Source organism: Vulpes lagopus, chromosome 16, assembly GCF_018345385.1.
Source record: "Vulpes lagopus strain Blue_001 chromosome 16, ASM1834538v1, whole genome shotgun sequence".
In the NCBI taxonomy this organism is placed as follows: Eukaryota; Metazoa; Chordata; class Mammalia; order Carnivora; family Canidae; genus Vulpes; species Vulpes lagopus.
In genome coordinates, this window is record NC_054839.1 from 49,819,235 (window position 1) to 49,841,557 (window position 22,323).

Sequence of the window (22,323 nt, forward strand, 5' to 3'; positions counted from 1 at the left end):
TTTCTAAAGCATAAAGCCTTTGTAAGTTCTCATCTATTGCCTTTTTTTCCCTCTCCACTTTAAGTGCATTATAATGTACATGTTTATGATTTTTTAAATTTCAAGTCATCTTTTCTTGGAACTTTGTATAAGTACTATGACACTGAGCTTAAGTTACATTCTTTCAGAAAGGATTTGTTTTTTCTGTTGATTACTCAAGAATAGCACTGACTGGGAAAACTACAATTAGATTCTTACCTTGATGAGATGGATTATTTTTGAAATTTTCTTTGGTTTGTTTAGTTTTTCTTTGTTTATTTTTGCTCCAAAGTAGGGTAATTCTGAACTACAAAAATCATATGAGGTCCATTAGGTGTTACATATTTTCCAAGGAAACTTCTTTCTTCCCTCTCCTAAGTACTAAAACATCAAGATAGTTATGTCACTCTGACTCTTGACCACATTGTTCTCCAGATACAGCTCCTCCACTCCCTCCTCCTTGAATCCACAGCCTATTCTTACACTTTTTGAAGTAAACATGTTTTTCTCTGCTTCCCTAAAGTTAATCAATCATTCCTATAGCCAACCTGTTGGCTTTTTTTTTTTTTTTTTTAAGATTTATTTATTTATTCAGAGAGAGAGAGAGAGGCAGAGACACAGGCAGAGGGAGAAGCAGGCTCCATGCAGGGAGCCCGATGTGGCACTGGATCCTGGGTCTCCAGGATCCCAGGCTGTAGGCAGCGCTAAACCGCTGAGCCACCGGGGCTGCCCCACCTGTTGGCTTTTAATGAAAACTGGAGGAGACAAAGCCTCAGAGTCCGAACCCGAGTGCAGTTTGAGTCTGAGTCTGAGCCTTGGTCCTCCTGCCCTCCAGATTACGATTCATTGAGACTCCAAGTCTTTCTTCATATCATCACTTCCAACTATCCTGGATCCGCGGCACACACATGTGTTGTGGGAGCAGGAGGATCTTTTGTTAGATTCCATCTTGGAGAGAACCCAGCTTTATCCTGGTTCATCATACCCCCAAACACCCATTGTATCAGAAGCTCAAGTTCTCTGAGGATTCCTCCTTTAATGTCCTTTTTTTTTGGATGTTATCTGATTTTTACTTTTGAGACTTCTCAGTAATTAACATAAGGATCTTCAGTCTTTCCAAATGGCACTTATTCCAAGATACCTAGTTTTATATACTATTATCAACAGAAGCTATGAATGACTTTTTAAAATTATAAGCATTTAAAATTGCAAATCTTTACACTAGAGTTACTCTTAAAAGAGCAAGATTACTTTAGTAGCTCAGACTAACTTCAAAGTGCAAATCAGCTTAGAAACTAATTTGTAAGAGTAAAATATCCAACTCTAACTTCCTCATTTACACCCTATTTTTAAAAAATCTGATCACCTAGTGAAAAAAACTTGAAAATATGAGTTTTCTACTTTTAAAAGCTTTAATTGCTGAGGGTAATGATTCTGAAAAGAAATTATATTTTTATTGCCTGGGACGTTTCTTCCATAGCAAAATCTGTTCATCATAGCAGTGCAAGTCTTAGGAGATTCTGTTAATGGACCATGCTGTCACCAATAAACACCTTGAACTGGTAGTTATTTCAGAGAAAAAGGAAGTCACTCTTTTATAGACTGGGTCTTTTAAATGCACTGTGAAATAAAGGGCACACAAGCTTAAGAGTAATTATTCCCATTATGCATACTTTTATGACTCAAGATACTGAGATAACAAGGAAAATAAATGTAAAATAAGCATGTACGGGAAGCTCATCTAGAATTAGATTCTCAAAGAGTGTATTAGACTAAGAAAGGTGGATAGATAATACATTCACAAAAATTTTTAAAAATCAATCATGTCCGGATAAAAACATAGGCATATTTATTAATTGATACTTAATTTCAATAAGTGACTAAACTGCTTCTTATAACAGATTATATATCATGGTGCGGGGGACAGGGGGACATTAGTCTTTTATACCCAGTGTGTAAGTTCTATTATTCAGGATACTTCAAGGAAATAAGATTTTTTTTTTTTTTTTTTTTTTTTTTTGGAAATAAGAATTTTTATATTAACAGTAAATCTCTACCACTTAAAGGAAAAATAACAAGTTATCAAGACTTTATACTAAAGTAAAGCCTCCACAGAAACCTTTCTGGATAATTTCATCTTCCCCTATATCACCTCCTCAAAAGAACTTATTATATAAAAGGTGATAAATATTGCCACCATGTTCTGTTACATGGGATGCTTTGGAACACATAAAAATCAAGAATTTTCTTGTCCTTCAATTTTATGCTTTTGAATATACTGTAAATTGAAATCTGGGTGGAGAGATTTTTCACAAATTTTCATGTCATCCTTGTAAATGTTAATCTTCCCTATATCATTCCAAATTTAGTATATGTGCTGCCAAAGTGAGCCTGGATAGGGATTTTTTTTTCAACATAAAATTATTTAATATTGAAGGGAAGTGAGGAAAAATCTTTAGTTTATTTGAATAAAGTTCACTGACAACCTAAGTATTTCAAAACTATCATGTTTAAATAATCAAATAGACGAGCAAACCATCATATTAGATACCTTACTTAATTTCTGGCAATTCTGGCCATTTTTTCAGGGGTTTTCTTTTAGTGAGTACTTAACCCTGAAGGAAACATCCTATCTTGTGAGTTTCTGGACTACTTAGCCTTTACTTATAACTACAGTTAGTTGTCAATTTATTAGTTATCACTGGGGTAGTAAAACTGCATGTTATGGAACCAGTGAAGAGAGACCCTTAATTTAGATTTCTTTGGGGAATAGGGACAGTTAAAGATCACCACACTGCAAATAAGCTTAGTCTTAAAGGAGCAATTAGAGAAACATCAGTGAAAACACTGGAGAAAGCATTCCAGAAAGAACAATTAGAATGTGCAAAGTCAAGAAGACATAGAAATGTGTAATTTTTTAAAACATAATTTTAGGAGTGAGTGATATGTCCTCCTGAATTGGGTGAGTTTCTGATGATGTGGCAAGAATATGAGGCTAGAGAGCAAATCTGGGACCAAATTATTGATGGCTTTATGGAGTGGAGTGTTCTTTGTAAACAGAGAAGTGACAACTGAAGTTTTATATTTTACAAACATCTTAGGTCTTTAGGGTGGGGTGCAATGATGGTATCATATAGGAAGATGATGCAATGATACAGGTGAAAAAAATGAATTAAAGGAGGTCACCATCAGTTAAGGAGAGGGCTGATTTGGAAGCTATTAAAGAGATAAGATATTAATACCTGATCTATGTATTTTGCAAATAAAACAAAATTTGTCTCAAACTACAGTCCAAAAACATGTCCTCTAGCCACATGTGGCTATACACATTTAAATTTATATTAGCTAATCTTAAGAAAATTAGCTAATCTTAAGAAAAAGTTCAGGGTGTTATTCTGTATGTTGGCAAATTGAACTCCAATAAAAAATAAATTTATTATAAAAAAAAAAAGAAAAAGAAAAAGTTCAGTTCCCCAGTATCATTAGTCACATTTCAAGTGTTCTGTAGTCATATGTGGTTAGCAGCTGTTTTAGAAAGCACTCATATTAGACAGTGCCAGTGTAGACTGAATCCTAGGTACTTAATGTGGGTTACCTGTGATTAAGAGTGGGTCCTTGATATTTGCAGGTATTCTGAGTGGGGGACGGGGATATAATGTTGCAATTATACTTTCAGGTACTGCACTTTCAGGAAGGACCAGAATATCTTGCAGACCCAGATGTAAACCAGGCTCCAGTGTTTCATTTTCAGTCAACTGGTTGTATGGAATTCTCATGAGGCAAAAGAGGGGGACTGAAGGAAAGGAGGCCATGAAGAAAAAAATCAGTTTCAAAAAAAAAACAACTGAAACATTGGCTTATGCAACTTACCTGTATATCCTGGTCTTGCTCAAACACATTTTTTATCTATTATTTCTACTTGATGATACTTGCTGCACACACACAACTTTATGAATAAATGGGTTAGAGAGGGAAAACTCAGGCTGCATAATTATCTGATGTCCCAGGCAGCACCAGCCTCCCTTTCAATCAAGGTGCTCTATATTGGTAGCCTGGCTTTAATTTAGTCTAAAAACTGGGTACAAGGTCATGATTTTTCATTGTACTGATTCAAGTCAGATTTTTGGCCAGATCTAGAAGGCTTTTTTCTCTTTTTTACATAAGTCATGAAATATTCTAGTAAGTTCTCATCTATTTGATTTCTTGGGAGGTCAAGATTAATGAGGTGCCACCAGAAATTCCTGTGGGCCAAGAGTGTCCTTGCTGTTCTTCATAATGAATTGCTGAAAGATACTCCCTTGAATATTGTCATGCTTTTACATAATCCAGGCTTTCTAAGTAAAGAGGAGATACGAATAACAAAGGCTTTGGAAGCTAGAGATAATGTATCACTCTGAAGATTTACAGGATTGTCTCCCTGGAGCCATTTCTTTACTTTCATGTTGAGATCTGACTCTATTCCTGGGTCAAGTAGCAAGAAGAATTAGTAGAATTAGTACCCGCCCCCCTTGCAAGTGTCTGCCCCCCAACCCCCACCCCGAGAGATTATCAGAGTTTTTCAGCACAGTTTTTTGGCTTATTTCCTCAGGCACAGGTGGCCAGGCTGCTTAAATGGCACAGGGAGACTTAGAGTTATTATAGGTTCAAGTTGTCAGTTTCTTTAAGTCCAACCCATTCACAGGGTTAAGCTCCAGTTTAATGAAACAGGAAATGAAATGAGAGGCAGTAATTTGATAACTCACTGCCACAAAATAGGATTAACTTTTTGAAAAAGGAGAAATCGCCAACAATTACCACAGATATAAAGGTGTGAATAAGATTGTGCCAGTAAAACAAGTTGGTTATTTGATTATTTGGCTCAGAAATAGCCAATATATTACTCTACACCTCACTGCTGGTGAAACACAATTTATCAATACATTCTCTCCATCCTTGAACCCTATTGAGATACAAACACGATCTTTCTCAATGAAACATTATAGGCACAATGGTCACTCCATGCTTAAAATAAAAATTCCATTTTGAGATAATTTAATATAAAAATATTTTAATAGAGATTGATAGCATTTGCTTGCATTTAATAAAAGTTCTCATTAAAATTAGTATCCATAATAAGGTATGAAATGGATAGTATACCTAATACTGTTTACTTTTTGTGGAAATTGAGGAACACAAAAAATTAAATGACCCCAAAACACTGAATGATTTAAGGATTAAATTTTCATCTGTCATTTCACTATTGACCAACATATATTACTTCTGTTATGACAACGGCTATTTTCATGAATTATTTTCTCTTTTTTCATGCAGGGCAATGGACACTAATCATCACACTATTGTGTTATATATGATGGTAATCTCCATCTCAAAGTCCAAGAGAAAATATATATATATATACTCCACTGTGTAAGAGAAAACAGATAGAGGTTTTCTAGGTAATGGGGCTTGCCAAAGTTAAGAGCAAATGAAATAATGAGAAATTTTCTTTTAAGTCAATTGAAAATAAAACGTAAAAACTTCCCAATTAATCCTTTTATTCCATCTGCCATTTTCACACTTTATTACATTAAATGTTCCGTTCTCAGCCATTTTTACTTACTAAAAATTATCCATATTCTTCTATATTAACCTAAGAACTCCTGGCATATGCACTAGTCCTTACCTAGTAGGGTAAAAATTTACCTTAAATTTTGTTTGTAGGATGTTCCTCTGCTTTCCCATTCACGTATGACACCCATGTGTTATGCTGATAAATACTCTGAGCCTTCCGTGCTGTGGGTACTACTTCCCTGCCTTGAGGTTATAATCCAAAGTAACCTAGCTGTTTTGTATCCATCTACGTTCCTTTCATGTCTGTCACTCCATAAATATTCCAACATCAGAGTATCATAACAAGTTAAAATATGATTAAAATATTTTTTATTATACTGTTGATGAACTACTTATAAACCATTGTGACTAGTCCCAGTCATGACAATAACTGGTGAAAGGAAAAAAAGAAAAAAGAAAAAGGATGGTTTTCTTAGACTTAAAGCTTTTGCTATTAGCTATGGTCACATGCTTGTCACGATGGGTATTTCCCTGAGAGTAACAGGAGGATAAATGAGAGAAAACTATAGTCCGTGGTGAGGATATTTTTTTTTTAATTTTATTCATTTATTCATGTGAGACAGAGAGAGGGGGAGAGAGAGAGAGGCAGAGACAGAAACAGAGGGAGAAGCAGGCTCCACGCAGGGAGCCTAACATGGGACTCCATCCCAGGTCTCCAGGATCAGGCCCTGGGCTGAAGGCGGCGCTAAACCGCTGAGCCACCCGGGCTGCCCAGTGGTAAGGATTTTTTAACACCTACAGAAATACACTTGTCTTTCTATCTATCTTCTGGGATTTATAGGTAGGGGAAATAAGAGCCCAACTGTATAAAGGTTCTTCACCTCAACTTCTTGATTTATTATCCAGAAACCAATAACATTCTTAATCAAAATTGTGTTAGAATATAATTTTTCATATTAATATCACCATTGGAGGGCAATTTTCTAATTTCAGTTAAACTTAAATATAAGAAAAATAACTGATAATAATAATAGTATTAAGTACAAACAGGTAATAAACCAAGCTCTATGCCAAGTGTTTTCCATAAATTATTTCATTGATACTCATTACCATATTACTTATCAAGAAAGTGAGAATTACATGTATGAAATAATTTGTTCAAGAAGACACCAAGAAGTTAAAGAGGCCAACTGTCTATCAAGTTCACCACCATGAGTCCTCACATAAAGAAAAGCCCTAATAGACCTCAAATCCTCTGCCTTTATAGAGAAAACAAATCAGATTACTTTCCCTAACTTGCTAAATTCAATTAAGTGTCTCTACACTGGGACAAGAATTTGCAGAAAAAAACTATCTACTCCCCCACTCTACTAATATGCTATATCTTTTATATACAAGGATGTTAATAAACTTCAACTGATACAAGGTTCTTAGAGTGTGGATCATGGCTATCTCAGGACCTATTAGTAAACAATCTTGTGTTTTTTATTCACTGCTTTAGAAATAATAATAGCTATGTGTCAAACACTGCGCTAAGAGCTTTACATATATTTACATATATTTTCATATTCAGTTCTCAGAACAAACCACAAAAGGTAAGCTTCACTATCCCTATTTGGAGATAAGGAAATTTATGTTCTGTGAAGTTAAATAACTTGTCCAAGATCTTACAGTTGATATGTACCAACTCAGGATTTTAACCAAATCATGTCTGTGAAAGTCTTCAATCTTAATAACCACTGTATAACATTTCCTTTTCTAACTGCTTTGAAGCAAATTATTGTTATTCTGACAAACATATATTTATGTCAAATTATGTACCATATTCTCTACACACCAATAAACACATGCATAAATATAATTAATAATATAGATTATTATAGAAACTTCGGTCCTTTAAAAAGCAAAACTTATACTGTATTGACAGTCCCTGCAGTTCCTAGATTAGCACGGACTCTATAAATATCAAATCACAACAACAGATCATTTAAAACAGTGAGTATCATGCAGCTAAAAACCAAAACAATAGAATTCACCTTAATGTTGCTATACGCAAACATGCTTTCTCTAGTTTGGTTTTGATCCACACATGTTGCTCTACAAACAGAAGGACAGATGCTGCAAGATAATTCACCTTTATAGGTAGATTTAATTTATATCATGTTGGAGTGAAAATGTCTGACAGAGCTCTTTAATTTTTCTGCTATAGAAGAATATTATAATAATCACAAAAAAAATCCTGTCTTTAAATGACAGTCCTTTGCATAGTCTAATCTAGAATACCTGCAGTGGGTGGGAGTGCAATGACCTGTTTTATAATATTATAGTGATGTGTGATGCAGGTTCAAAAAAAAAAAAAAAAAACACAGACTTTACATGTGAGGTTCCCCAGTCAGTAAAGACAAAGCTTGTTTCAGGTATAAAAACACTTGGTCTCTGTGTCAAGAGAAAGAACTCCACATTGCTTTGAAGCACCCCTGGCAGTTGATAATGGAGAGCTGTTGGCAATGATTATGGAGGCAGATGCTTACCTGTTCTCCTACAGTGTACAATCTTGGCTTGATGACAAGGTGAGGAGAAGGAGAAGCTGTCACAGAATGGGGGCAACTGGCAGCTGGAACCCTAGCAGGGAAGGGTAAACTGGTCACCCAGGGCTGCTTGCTTGACTGTAGCAGATCTCATCAATCATGCCAACATATGCAGCTGCCTGAAAATAAACAGGCTTCTCAGACAGGAGACAAAATGAGGCAAATTAAAAGACCAATAATTTAAACAAATCTGTTTCCAGTTTCACAGCAAAGATGGATGGATGAATTCTGCTGATAGACCCAGATTTCTGGTTAATTGATAAAAGTCACTGATACATACTAATGCAGTAAGTTGAAACATGCGATTCTGAAACACAATCCTTTCATACATTCCTCAAAAGCCCTTTTTTTTAAAATATAGGTATGACCTTTTTAAAAAATCTACTGATCATTATCTTCTGCCTAATTTTTCTAAAATTATTACTGAAAGAAACACTGCAGCTCTAAGAACCTTACTGAAGCATACGTCTTCTTGTTCTATCCAAAGCCCTGAATAAAACCAGTAGGACTTTAACAGTGACTGCATAATTATGCTCCTAGTGTAAGATAATCCTTTTTATTTTCATTTCATTTTCCTTTATCTTATTACTCTATTACCTATCTTGAAAAACATCAATTACTTCCTCATTACACTCTCTCATTTACTTCTTTTATTCTAAGCAAGTTAACATTGTTTTTACTCTTTCTTACATATGTATATACATTATCTATTTTCTGAACATTCTTTTCGAATTCCTCATAGTCCTGCAGCAACCTTCTATTTCACATCAAGAAAACAAATTACTTGCAGTCCTTCCTTTTCTGGCTCCTCACAGACCTCTACTGGGAACTCTTGACTAATAACTGTAGATTCCCTAAGGTTAAATGATGATGAACTCCACCATTAGATACTTAGTAGTTCTTACTCCTTGTTATCACATTTCTTCCTTGAGTCTATCCTTTATCCATCTGATTTAGATTAAAAGGACCAAAGAGCTCATGTCCTTTTCAGTGATGTGTTCTGCATTTATATGCTTATGATTGCTACCCAGTGCCCTACAGAGAGCACTGAGGGGTCTGATGAGACAATATCACAAGGTGGTGATTTTCTTTTTCAAATCTGACAGTAGTGCAGAAATTAGAGAAAGACAAAACTAGCCTGAGGTCAATGTAATTCTCTCGTCTCTCAGGCTCATCTCCTTACACAGGTGGTGCTACAGCTGCTGTTGTGTCTGCAGGGGAATAACAGTCACTGGCAGCCCCATACACAGCTGGCAGCCGAATGCAGGAACATGAGAATCAGGTTCGACATTGCTAAATGGGAAGCATCCACCTTGCCTTCCAAATGTCTGCTTTCCTTTAATCCACACTACAAGACGGGTTGTTGTTGTTGTTCTTGTTTCTATCAGGGCTGAGAGTTCAAATTTCTCCTCACCTGGTAGATTGCTTAGTTATTTGCCTTGGCAGCTGTCTCCACCTGAGACACCTCTCAGAAATAAATTAGCTCAATATTTCTAACAATCACTTTAAGCTAGTAGTTCTTTTTAACTTCTCTTTAGAATTTGTTAATAGTGTGGGCTATCCCATAACAACATACCCCCAAAGAAAATAAGTTCGATTTTAGCACAGTGGTGTTTTGCAGTAGCAATTACTGTAAACAAACAAAAAAACTATGGAAAACATGGCATTTGGGAAGAGAAAAAAGAAACTATGAATTCAGTAACTAAAGCACTAACAATGACATTTTATATATCCACAGGTAATATTCAGACATCTGGGTACCTAATTTTATTTTATTTATAGTTTTGGGTATCTTCCTACTGCATATACATCAGTATAAATTTATACAAAGTATAAATTCTTTACTGCTTACCTTGGATTTCATTTCTGTCAGATGGTTACTATAGTCATTTTAGAATCCCTAGGACAAATTTCCATAACTGTACTGACAGCCATGACTCTTTTCAACCCTCTAAATCGGTGCTAGTGATAACCTGGGTTCCACAAATCTGTGCTTTATCACAATTTTCCTTTGACTTCAAAGAGTGTCCATAGTACATGTACACTCTAAGCTTCATTAGCTCCGATGGCCATGCCATATGCTTACCAAAAAAAAACAAAAAACAAAAACAAAAAAACAAGATCATATACAGGACAGTCCAAGCACAGGTTAAAATAGTCACAAAGAACTGCCTTGCACATCACCTCACATCTCAACACACTTCTACATAAGCATGTCTGCCACATTTTCTGTGACATATAAGAGCATCATGAATTGGGTCTAAGCTACTGTGCATGAAGTCCCATCATAATTAATTAGTGTTGTTATAGCAACACCTTTTATTATATTGCTTGTCACCCACAGTAGGCAGTGGCATGGGGTAAACTGAAAAATAATTTTATCAATCTCATCCTCAACCACTCTCATGTACTATCTTTTTTCCTTTTATTTTTTTTAAGATTTTATTTATTTATTCATTCATGAGAGACACACACAGAGAGAGAGAGAGAGAGAGAGAGGCAGAGACACAGGCAGAGGGAGAAGCAGGCTCCACACAGGGAGCCCAATGTGGCACTTGAACCCAGGACCCCAGGATCACGCCCCAGGCTGAAGGCAGGTGCTAAACTGCCACCCAGGGATCTCCTCCCTTTTTATTTTAATCATGTTTGCCCTCAACTTGAATCTCTCTCTTTCTCTTTTTTTTTTTTTTTTTTTTCAGAAACTGTGTAGTCAAACCTAAGCACAGGATCAGGTCTTTTTTTTTTTTTTTTAAGATTTATTTATTTATTCATGAGAGACACACAGAGAGAGGCAGAGACATAGACAAAGGGAGAGGCAGGCTCCCACAGGGAGCTGAATGTGGGACCTGATCTGATGACCAGGATCATGCCCTGAGCCAAAGGCAGATGCTCAATCCCTGAGCCACCCAGGCATCCCAGGATCAGGTCTTAATATCATTTTGCCTGCAGTGAATATTGAGAAGCTAGCATTAGTTTCCTGTCATGCAAAACACAGTATTTATTTTAGTTAAAATTATTATTTTTTTATTTAGCATGATTGCCTACAACATGGAAACAGCATGCCACATTTGAAGACTAGTAATCACTTCCCTGCATCTACAGTATACCATCACAGGAAAAAAAAAAAAATGTATTTTTTTCTTATAACAAAATCTATGAGGCTAGCTATGCTTGTTAGCATTTTTTTTTTTTAAATCTGACTTGGAAAGGAATTTACAGTCCATTTAGTACAGCCCCTCCAATTTATAGGTTCAGAGAGAGGGAAAAGAAATATCCAGAGGTCTCATGAGTAGTTAACCAGAACTGGGACATGAACCAAGGTCTCCATGTTCCCTAATTGGTATACTTTATACCAAATGACAAGCTGCCTCCTGTTACACAATTGTAACACACACAGCGTCGTTATTGAAGATATAAAGTAAATTTAAGGAAAGCTGTGTACAAAGGCTAGCTTCAATGCATGACAGTCTTGCTTTGTTGGTGGTAGAAAGGCCACGCTAGTGAGTCAATGCACCAGATACTGTTTATATACCAACTTAGGATTAATTTAAAATAAAACTGAGTATGAGAGAAAAGAAAGTCTGAATAGGCAGGAAAATTTCAGCATTGGGAGAGTATGGCTGTAGGTGAAGAGTAGAAATTTGGGGATTTCAGGAGTATTGTGCAACTGCAGCAAAAGGTAACAAGTGGGTGCTAGCTGAAGCTCCAAGGAAGCTGGGAAGATGCAACACACTGATTCAGTGAAGAGTCAACAGAACCAACACAATCCTGGGAAGTGGGATTTAGAAAGGCAAGCAACAAAAGCAAGACCACAACAATTGTCCTTGCAATATTAGGACCAGATAAAATGTCAGAGCTCTATACCAGGCTGACAGAACCAGCTACATAATTTTGGGGGCTCAATGCAAAACGAAAATATGAGCTCCTTGTTAAGAATTTCAAGATGGCAACAGTAGAGCATTAAACCAAATGCGGGGTCCTTCTAACCATAGGGAGGTTTGGAATCTGAAATATGCATTTTATACAAGTTCTTGAAGCTAGAATTTTGGAGATGACTGGTTTTGCCAACTGGATGTATTCATAATTGATTAAAATGGCAGAAGTAGGCCAAGGTTTTTGGCCATGGCTACTAAGAAGCTATTTGATGTAAATTCTTTTTTTTTTTTTTTAAGGTTTTATTTATTTATTTATGAGAGACACAGAGAGAGAGGCAAAAACACAGGCAGGCTCCAAGGAGGGAGCCCATGTGGGACTCCATCCCGTGACTCCGGGATCACGCCCTGAGCCAAAAACACTCAACTGGTGAGCCACCCAGGTGTCCTTGATATAAGTTCTTTGAATCAAAGGTATGGGTCTCCTACCTCCAGCTTCCTTGATATTGAGAGGCAAATGTAACAGTGAAGCTTCTGCTTCAATCATAACCCAAGAGGTTACCTTAGGGTATTAGCTCCCCCAGCAGATTATTGTTGAATTAATACTAGGAGTTATTCAAGGAGATTCAGACTAGAACCTGCTGCCTTAACCTTCCTATTTTATGAGCATCTAATTCCCTGTATAGGTCTTGTCCTCCTTAAAATATCTAATATGGTTTCTGTTTTCCACTGAACCTTGTCTGATTCAATGAAATTCACTCAATTCTAAAGGTGGAAGTTAGGAATCCAGAGCAGTAATTTTGTAACAGATATTCTGGTAAGCTTTTCTAATGCACAAGTGACATGACTTCAACTTACATCCAAAGAAAGATACTTGTGGTCAATGAAAGGACAGAGAAATTTTAAAACGAAGTACACTGATCTATCATTCATGAATAGTGTCTTAAATTTCCTAGGGCTGTACTAATACACTACCACAAACTCAGTAGCTTAAAACAACAGAAATGTATTCTCTTACAGTTCTGGAGGGCAGAAGTCGGCCCAAAGTGTCACTAGGATTGGTTCCTTCTGGAGGTTCTGGACAATCTATTCCATGCCTCTCTCCTAGTGTTGAATGGCTATTGCCAATCGTTGGCATTCCTTCATTTGTAGATGCACTATTCCATTTGCTTCCTTCATTTTCACACGAACTTCTGCCCTGTGTCTGTCTTCTTTTTTTTTTTTTTCCTTTTAAAATCTTATTTATTTCAGAGAGAAAGCATAAATGGGGGCCGGAGTGGGGTGGAGGGTGTTGGTGAGCAAAGCGAGAGGGACAAGCAGACTCCTGGCTGAGCAGGAAGGGCAATGCAGGGCTGGAACCCAGGACCCAGGGATCATGACCTGAACCAAAGGCAGATGCTTAACTGACTAAGCCAGCCAGGTTCCCTTCCTTTTCTGTCTCGCAAAAGGACACTCATCATTTTATTTAGGGACCACTCAAATTCAGCATGATTTCTTCTTTCCTTACCTTAATTATACCTGTAAGGACTCTTATGACAAGTAAGGTCACATTCCAAGCTCCTGGATCGACATGTATGTTGAGGGGACATCACTCAACTTGTGACACTAAAAAGGTAATGAAATTAAGCTTATTAAATTTAGTTTGTTTTTTGGTTCTTACAGTTTCCTTTGTAATAGAAAATAATGTATAGTTAATACATGAAAATTGGCCTTTTGAAAAGACTTAAACAAAAGGGATTTAGAAAAGGACAAGTCCAGGTTTAAAAAGGACTGGTTCTTGAAATAGAAAAACACAATGTTTTTAAGTTACAAAAGTTACAAAATTATCAAGATTTTCAATTTTCACGATAGAAAACCAGCAATCTTTTCACTGTTTATCTTCAAATATCAGTACTGCAAAAAGTCAGGAATAACACTGTTTTGCTAGGGTTCAATAACTTGTGGAAAATGCTCAAGATTTAAATAATTTTTAACTAGAATTAGAGGTAATAAGAATCTCCCCTTCACACACTTGCATACTCATCTTTGGCATGTTTATGCACAATGATAAGAGGACAGTAATCTTTCAAAAACTTACTGATTTTCAACATTTAGTTTTATTCTAAATGTTAAAAAGTCATTTAAAAAAATCTTGGGGTGCCTGGGTGGCTCAGGTTGTGATCACAGAGTCCTGGGATCAAGCCCCACATCAGGCTCTCTGCTCAGCAAGGAGTCTACCTCTAACTCTCCCTCTGTGCTCTCTCTCTCAAATAAATAAATACAATATTTTAAAAATAAAAATGTTTTTGTGTGCAATATTTTATTTTTACTGCATTCTTTTGAGACAGAGACAAAATTCCCCAACAGTGGTCAAAATTTGAAATAATTTGATCTTATTTTCAGTTGTGAGGAAAAATAAGTATGGTAATGAAGGGAAGACCCTAGGGATTACAGTGAGAGAACGCGTAGTAAGACTTAACTCTTGACAATCCTAAAATCTAGAGCAAACAAATTGATCTTGCCATGCCTTTCTTTTCTTATTTGACAAAGCAAAAATTATAAAATCATCTCTTTAAGAGATGTAAAAGTCTATTATTTGAAACTATGTGGGACGCCTGGGTGGCTCAGTGGTTGAGCATTTGCCTTCCGCTCAGGGTGTGATCTCAGAGTCCCAGGATGGAGTCCCACATCAGCTCCCTGCAGGGAGCCTGCTTCTCCCTCTGCCTGTGTCTCTGCCTCTCTGTGTCTCTCATGAATAAATTTTAAAAATCTTAAAAAAAAAAAAACTATGTAAATTGAAGTGATTCATAAGTACTTGTGAAACATAAAAATACCCCAACCGACTGTAATTGATTATATTACTATTCTAATGTCGACAAACACGCTTTCAGTACTAAATAATCAGTAATCATAGTTTATTTTCCAAATCAAATATGTAAAAATAATCTAAGCCTGAGGCAGAGCAGGAGCAGGAGATGAAGTGTATCAAGTCACGCCTTATCTGAAGCCTACTTAGCAAGCCTCTTCACAAGCTTTTACTCAAGTATAGCTTTCTCTGCTATCTCTAACAACCAGTCCCACAGTGTTCTCAAAACACCTGGTACAGGGCAGCCCGGGTGGCTCAGCAGTTTAGCACCACCTTCGGCCCAGGGCCTGATCCTGGGGACCTGGGATCAAGTCCCACGTCAGGCTCCCTGCATGGAGCCTGATTCTCCCTCTGCCTGTCTCTCTCTCTCTCTCTCATGAATAAATGAATAAAATCTTAAAAAAAAAAAAAAAAGAAAAGAAAAACCACCTGGTACATGTCTTTCTTGAAGCCTATTTACATGTGTTGCCAATCGAGCACTCTCTTCTAGACTGTGAATAAGTTGCAAGTAGGAATACTACTTTATCTGTCCATGCATCTTTCATTCTTTCTTCCCCTTCTCTTCCCTTCCTTTCTCTCCTATCTTTCATTGGGTATACTCAGTACCTAATACAATGCTTAGCTCTAGGGCAGTTCTAAAACTTTGATGTCTATAAGAATCATCTGGATGCGATTTTAACAAGAACAGAATGCTGGGCCCATTCTCAGAGTTTCCCATTCAACAGGCCTAGAGTTGCATACCCATGGTTTTATCAGTTCTAATAAGTTTCCAGCTGATAATGATGCTGCCTTTACAGAAACTACATCTAGAGAACACAGCTCTAACATTTAGAAAATGATCAATGATCAATAAGTATTTGCTAAATAAAAATTAGAATCCTATACAAGAGTGTCTGTCACTACAATTTTTTTCCATTGCTCATGAAGGTTTTGATCAGTTTGATGGTCAACTCCAATAACTGCTCTTAATAATTTATTGTGATAGGACATTAAATTAAATACATCTGTCCTCTCTGTGGACTTCACAGAACCTAGTAAGATAATATCACACGTAAGTTAGAGAAACAGATTTAGGTACAGGATTGATGGTGATTTATAAAATTATCCTCAAAAAATATGAATTTCTTGAAAAATAGCAACAAAAGATAATAAATTTAAACTTACAGTTTCCACACAATTGCTTTCACTAATGTGTTTTTAAGTTGTTCGCCTATGAAACTTGAATATCAGGCTGGCAACACCTGCTCTAAGTCTGTTGATTCTTGTTTACTAAGCAAAACTCTTGATCTCTGCCTTTTGAACAGCTCATTCAGTAAGCAGAGAAGGGAAACGTGAATTTTATTAGAGCAGGGCTAATATATTCACTGCTAACAAAGCCAAGAAAATAAATCACATTTCAAATTTTTCATTCAGAAGCCAGTTGCTAAATATTCATTTCCATGATTTTTTAAATCTTATACATTTACATATGAATACTAAAACTGGCCATTGATAATTATGTGTAACCTGACCCAATGATTGAAGTCATGGTATTCAATAAGCATAGAATATCATATGAAATCCAAAATTCAAATTCCCATCATGAATTTCATTACAATTATTAGTTCATTCTAAGGACTTTAGAAAAAAATAAACATTTTTGGAATTTCTAAAGGAATTTTCATGAAAAATAATGAACTCACCTTTTTTCACTGTTTTTAATTTGTTTTCTCTAAACCCAATTTTGCACTCTAAATGAGCTATCCATTGGTTCTTACTTACTCTCTGAGAATAGCTAATTTTTGTCATTAAAACTGGTTTACTATGGTTCTCAAATTATACTGCATCAGAATCACCTGGAAGACTTGTTTAAACACAGCACTAGGCCCCAGTACCAGATTCTAATTAAAAAGGTCTGGGATCATCCCCCCAGAAAATTTGCATTCTAATGAGTTCCCCACATGATGCTGACTATGCTGGTATAGGGGCTCTGCTTTGAGAAACATTCACTGGTTAAGTATAAATGAGGGCACTTCTTATTTTCTCATCTTTGTACAAATCTACTTTTAAAACAGAACGAAACACAAACATAAAATATAATTTGTTCCTTTCCAATTATTTGTAAGTTAATAATTGATGCCAAACTACAATTTTTCATTGAAATTACAAGTGTGAGTTTCAAATTTATTAGTCATGATCCCATATGTGTTCATCTCTGATGAAGGGGAGAAAGTATCTACAAAAATAACCCCATATTCTAATAATAGTATTGACAAATGCTAATGTATTTATATAAACATAGGTTACTTTTAGATTTGATTGAATGGATAAGTCTACATTTAAAAATACTTTTAAATTATATTTTTAATCCATCTAATGTCAGGTTAGCCATAAAAAGGAGAATAAACTTTAAAAATAACACTAATTAAATACACTATTCAAAATTATATGGCACATTTTATAACAAATATGTTATTGCTCAATCCCATTTAAGTTTACTACCATCTTAGAGTTCCACCGCTGTGTATAGATTATGGAATTCCTCACACAGAAATATTTTAAATACAAACTAGAAGTTGTAACCTTAGGGGTAGCCAAAGAAAGAGAATGTGAATTGAATCCTCAACAAATTGGCTAGAATGATTCAGAGAATCAGTCGTAGAGATATGGAAAGAACATAGTTATAGGGAGGCATTTATTAATCCTGGAGAGCCAAAGGGGAATTGGTTTTAAAATCAAGGAAAATTTTCAATACTAAAAATGGTCCCAAAACCAAAGTTTTATAGTATAAGAAAATATGTCTATTTGTGGTTCCCGCTTTTTTTTTTTAATCTCTACAATCAGTATTGGCCTTAAAAATTGGGCATGAGTTAGATCTTCAAAGTAAAAGCTAAATGAATCCAACTATTACAAGATGGGGACTTCAAGGTCTGAAAACCAACTGGAACCTATACAGCAGTATTTTAATGTTTTTTAACTATTTACTCTTTCACTATTAGACAATTTCTAGAACTAATTTTTTGAGTCAAGAAGCCTAAGATCAAGATTTTTCTAAGTAATAAAGGGAACCTGTGAAAATAAATGTAAGACAAAACATTTGTGCTATTTCAGAGAAATTACCTTTGACTTTCTGGCTTACAAAGGAAGAAATAGATAAAATTATAAGAAAAATAGTTTAGAGCACCTTGTGCAAATACTGGCAACCTACTATTATTCATGTCAGGTTTTGAGATACCACTCAAGAGTGAAAAGATCGTTCCCATTATCTCACGGGACTACTGGAGAAATAATATCAAAAACTAAATAAAGTATTTTTTCTATTTAAACAATGACTGTTTAATAGTACAGATATGAAAGTTTTAAGTACCTATATTATAAAATGATTCTGGCTATTAATATACACATTTATGGACAAGTTATGTATAGTTAACTAGAAAATTCTCTAAGAGAACACCTGATTTTTTTTCCCCTTGCTTTTTACTAACTTACTACTTAAACCTACTTCAAATTACTTAAACAATTTCTGAATCTCAGTTTCTTCATCTTTAAACACAGACACATTCAAGGCTATTTGAGTTCTTAAAGCATTTGGTCTTTTTTAGTATATTAGTTACTAATAAATAATCCATCAACTAATGTAGATACTACTTTCTATAGCGTAAAACATGTTCGGAAATGCTGAGTTCAAACCTAACATGAATAACACCAGAAGTGAAGCAGAAGAATTTCAGCTTAATTTCTCATCTGCAGAAGAATCAATAATCTAAAGCTCTGAGAGGCCAGCTACAGAAAGACAGCATGAGAGCACAGCAGAGTCTGCATGAGACCTAATAAAAAGGAGTTTAAAGCAAAAGGGAGTTAGGAGCTGAGTGGGTAAACAGGGGTAGTGACTAGCAGAGGAGGCAGTTTGAAAGAGAGGGAAAAACAGATCAATCAAAAGTTAGCTTAACAATCGGGGAGCAACTATGGTAAAGGAGGTTCTGACGGAGTTCAAAGACATTCAAGTAGTTTATGTCCTTGACATTTTTAAGATCTCATGTATGAGGCAGCTTACTTACAGGAAGATACAAAGAAACAAAAGCAGGAAGGTAGAAAAGGGGCTCCAAAGAGCCATTCCTGTAGAAAAAGAGCATGCAAAATGTTTATTTTTGTTTGTTTAATACAAGACAACTGAGAAGGGGAAAAACAGCAAGATCATGTCCATTCTAGAGAGCAAAACTGAAGATGAATCTACTTTTAATATCATAACTTGAGAAGAAACTGTGGGAGGAAAAAAAAATGGCAAAGGTGTTTGCATTTCGATGCGGACTATTCTTTGGGACAAGCCTGTGAATAGTTCCTCCATATTATACCATTTGTTAAACCTCTCAAGAGTGATTTCCTTCCTGGAGAACATATTGCTAATTAGTGTAAGATCAATGATTTCCTTCATCAGAACAATTTGTATTCACAGTTTAAATTTCTTGGTGTGCAACCATGTGCTTTGATGAAAAAATGTTTCCTACGGTCCCATGCTTTGGAGAAGTTTGTGCTTATGGGATGAGCACAATGTACATACCAGTTCATTCTGCTCCTGTTTGTGTAGGAAAATACCTTCCTAATTAAATACGAATATTAAAGATTAATATTAAGTAATGGTTTCTTATAAAATGAATCTAGAGAAGACTGAAGTGTCATTTACTCCTCTGAGAGGGTTTTAAATGATTATCAGTGGACATACACACATACAGAGAGCTCCCTAGCCAAATGAGGGGAACAATAATTTTACTCATCTATGGAAACACTTCGTAATACATAACACTTGGAAGCCAGAGTGGTACAACTGCATGGAAGAAGTATCCATCCTTTTTTCAATTCAACAGATGTTTACCAACATCTTAAGATTAATAATACATATTTGTTAAAGCAACAGGTAGGTACTATAAGAGGGGAAAAAGGGGATGAATAAATTATAGCTGATAACTTTTAGCATTGGCAGTTTTGCTAAGTATAAGCAGCCGACATGACGACCAGGTAGAAAAGTCCAAAAATATAAATGGAAACTGAGAGTTAAAATTCAGTATAACTGAAGCACTGACATATACGGCTGCTTCCAGTTTCTTTGTTTTAAATTAGATTTAAAGATTTTCTCTTTAAAAAAAATGATAGTAAATGAAAGGACAGATATTTAAGAGAATTAGTCACTCTTTCTTCAACGATCAAAATGTTTTATTGATGGTGGTTTGATATGATATTTGGGCAGCAAAATACAACTAGAATATAATTAGAATATAACTGCCAAAGTTTTTCATATCCATCCCCCCACCAAATGTGTGTGTATGCGTGTGATGTGGGTTTTAAACTTTATTTTACAGGCAATGGAGAATTACAAAAACGTCTTCAGCACTTAACATCAAGATGACTACTTATAGAAGGAAGTTATAGTGATTCTCAAAATGTGGTTCCTGGACAGGCAATATCAGCATCACCAAGGAACTTTTTAGAAATGCCTATTCTTAGGCATTGTTACTAACTTACTGAATCAGAACCCTAAAGGTGGAGCCCAGCACTCACACAATTCTGATGCTCACTCAAGTCTGAAAGTCATGGGATTAATCAAAAAAGAGGAGTTGAGGATAATTTTAAATTGTCTGAACTGTTTGAGAAGATACTGATTTTATTAATTTTACATAGGAGAGTGGATGCTGTGTAGCTCAGTGGTTGAGCATCTGCCTTTGGCTCAGGTCATGATCCCAGGGTTTTGGAATCAAGTCCCACATCAGGCTCCCCGTAAGGAGCCCGCTTCTCCTTCTGCATGTGTCTCTGTCTCTCTCTCTGTGTCTCTCATGAATAAATAAGTAAAATCTTTTAAGAAAAAAATCTGACATAGGAGATATGGTAGACAGATCCAGTTTGGGGAAGAAAAATTAAAAACTTAGTATTATACACTGTTTAGCTTTAGGTAATAGCAGAATATCCACCTGGAGATGGCCAGGAGCAGGTTGGAAAAGAGAATTTGGAAGTCAAGATAGGGTTAAATTTTAAAATTTAGGAGTCTACACATATGTTTAGAAGTGAATAGCTACTCATCAGTTTGTATAAATTAGATACAGAATATTATTTTAAAAACCAGGAAAGCTAAGTGGAGACTAAGGAATATCTATATATCATGGCTTGACAGAGGAGGTAAATCTAATAGAAAGAATTTTTCACTCTAAGTCCCTTTATCAGATTTAAAAATGGTTTAACTACGCAAAGTCTGCACAGACAAGATATGTGTGAATCAAAGTTAAAATGATCAATTTTGTGCAGTATTTTAAAAATTACTTTGCATTTTTTGCACAATATAAATCGGAAGGAGCAATAAGTATTGGCCTAAGGTTTATAAACATGATTTTACAATATGAAATCACACAAAGATATGGCTTTTCCTAAAGCTGATTTCATTTTTTAAAATTTTTGATAAACAGTAAGATATAGTCTCTTCAAAAACAGATAAAATTATTCTACGCAAAAAGTAGATATAACAGGATAATAAAATGACTACTCTTAGGTAACTATTCCTATATTAGAGAAGAAAAGGAAAATCAGAATTAAAACATTTGTGTATAGCTAAGGCCCAAGTAGGGGACTCTGATAAATAGGATTTCAAATAGATTAATTCATTGCACCTGGCACTGATGAAAACATTAGATGTGTTGGAAGAAATCTCTCCACTATATATCAAAAGCCATAGAAACATAACACTTCAAACACAGCTAGCTACTTAGCTGCTTTTGCAGAATAATAAAAGCATTTAAAGTAAAAAACATAAAATAACGTAAGTCAAAAAAATTTGCAGTGAAAATTGGCTACAAACTTAACAAAGGCAGATAGAATGGAAGCATTCTCCAAGACCGGCTGGAATTAACAGATCTCTGATTTTTTTCTTCACGATTCAGAAATACAGTCAACGCAGAATTTCTTAAGCTTTTAAAATAATTTTGCTTTGTTAATTTTGCTGTCACTTTAGATCAAATTTCCCTGATGTCCATTTTGCCTTGGCTCTTCAACATTTTTCTTGTCCAAAGTGAGAATATTCATAAGGTCAAATACGCCACAGAAAACTAGAATGACTGATCCACAAAACAGTAGAACCTTGGATCTGAACACAGTCTTAAGGATCATCAAGTTCAGGCATATCAGTTTAAGAGAGGCTAGAGAGGGCAGCCCCGGTGGTGCGTAGCGGTTTAGTGCCACCTGCAGCCTGGGGTGTGATCCTGAGGTCCTGGGATCAAGTCCCACATCAGGCTTCCTGCATGGAGCCTGCTTCTCCCTGTCTGTGTCTCTCTGCCCGTCTGTCTGTGTGTCTCTACGAATAAATAAATAAACAAAATCTTAAAAAGAATAAAAATAAAAGAAGCTAGAGAACTGATAAGGTGTGGAGCTTTGTTCAGGACAGATATTCAGATATCCAACTGGTGGTGAAGCTGGGTCAGAACTCGGTGCTCCC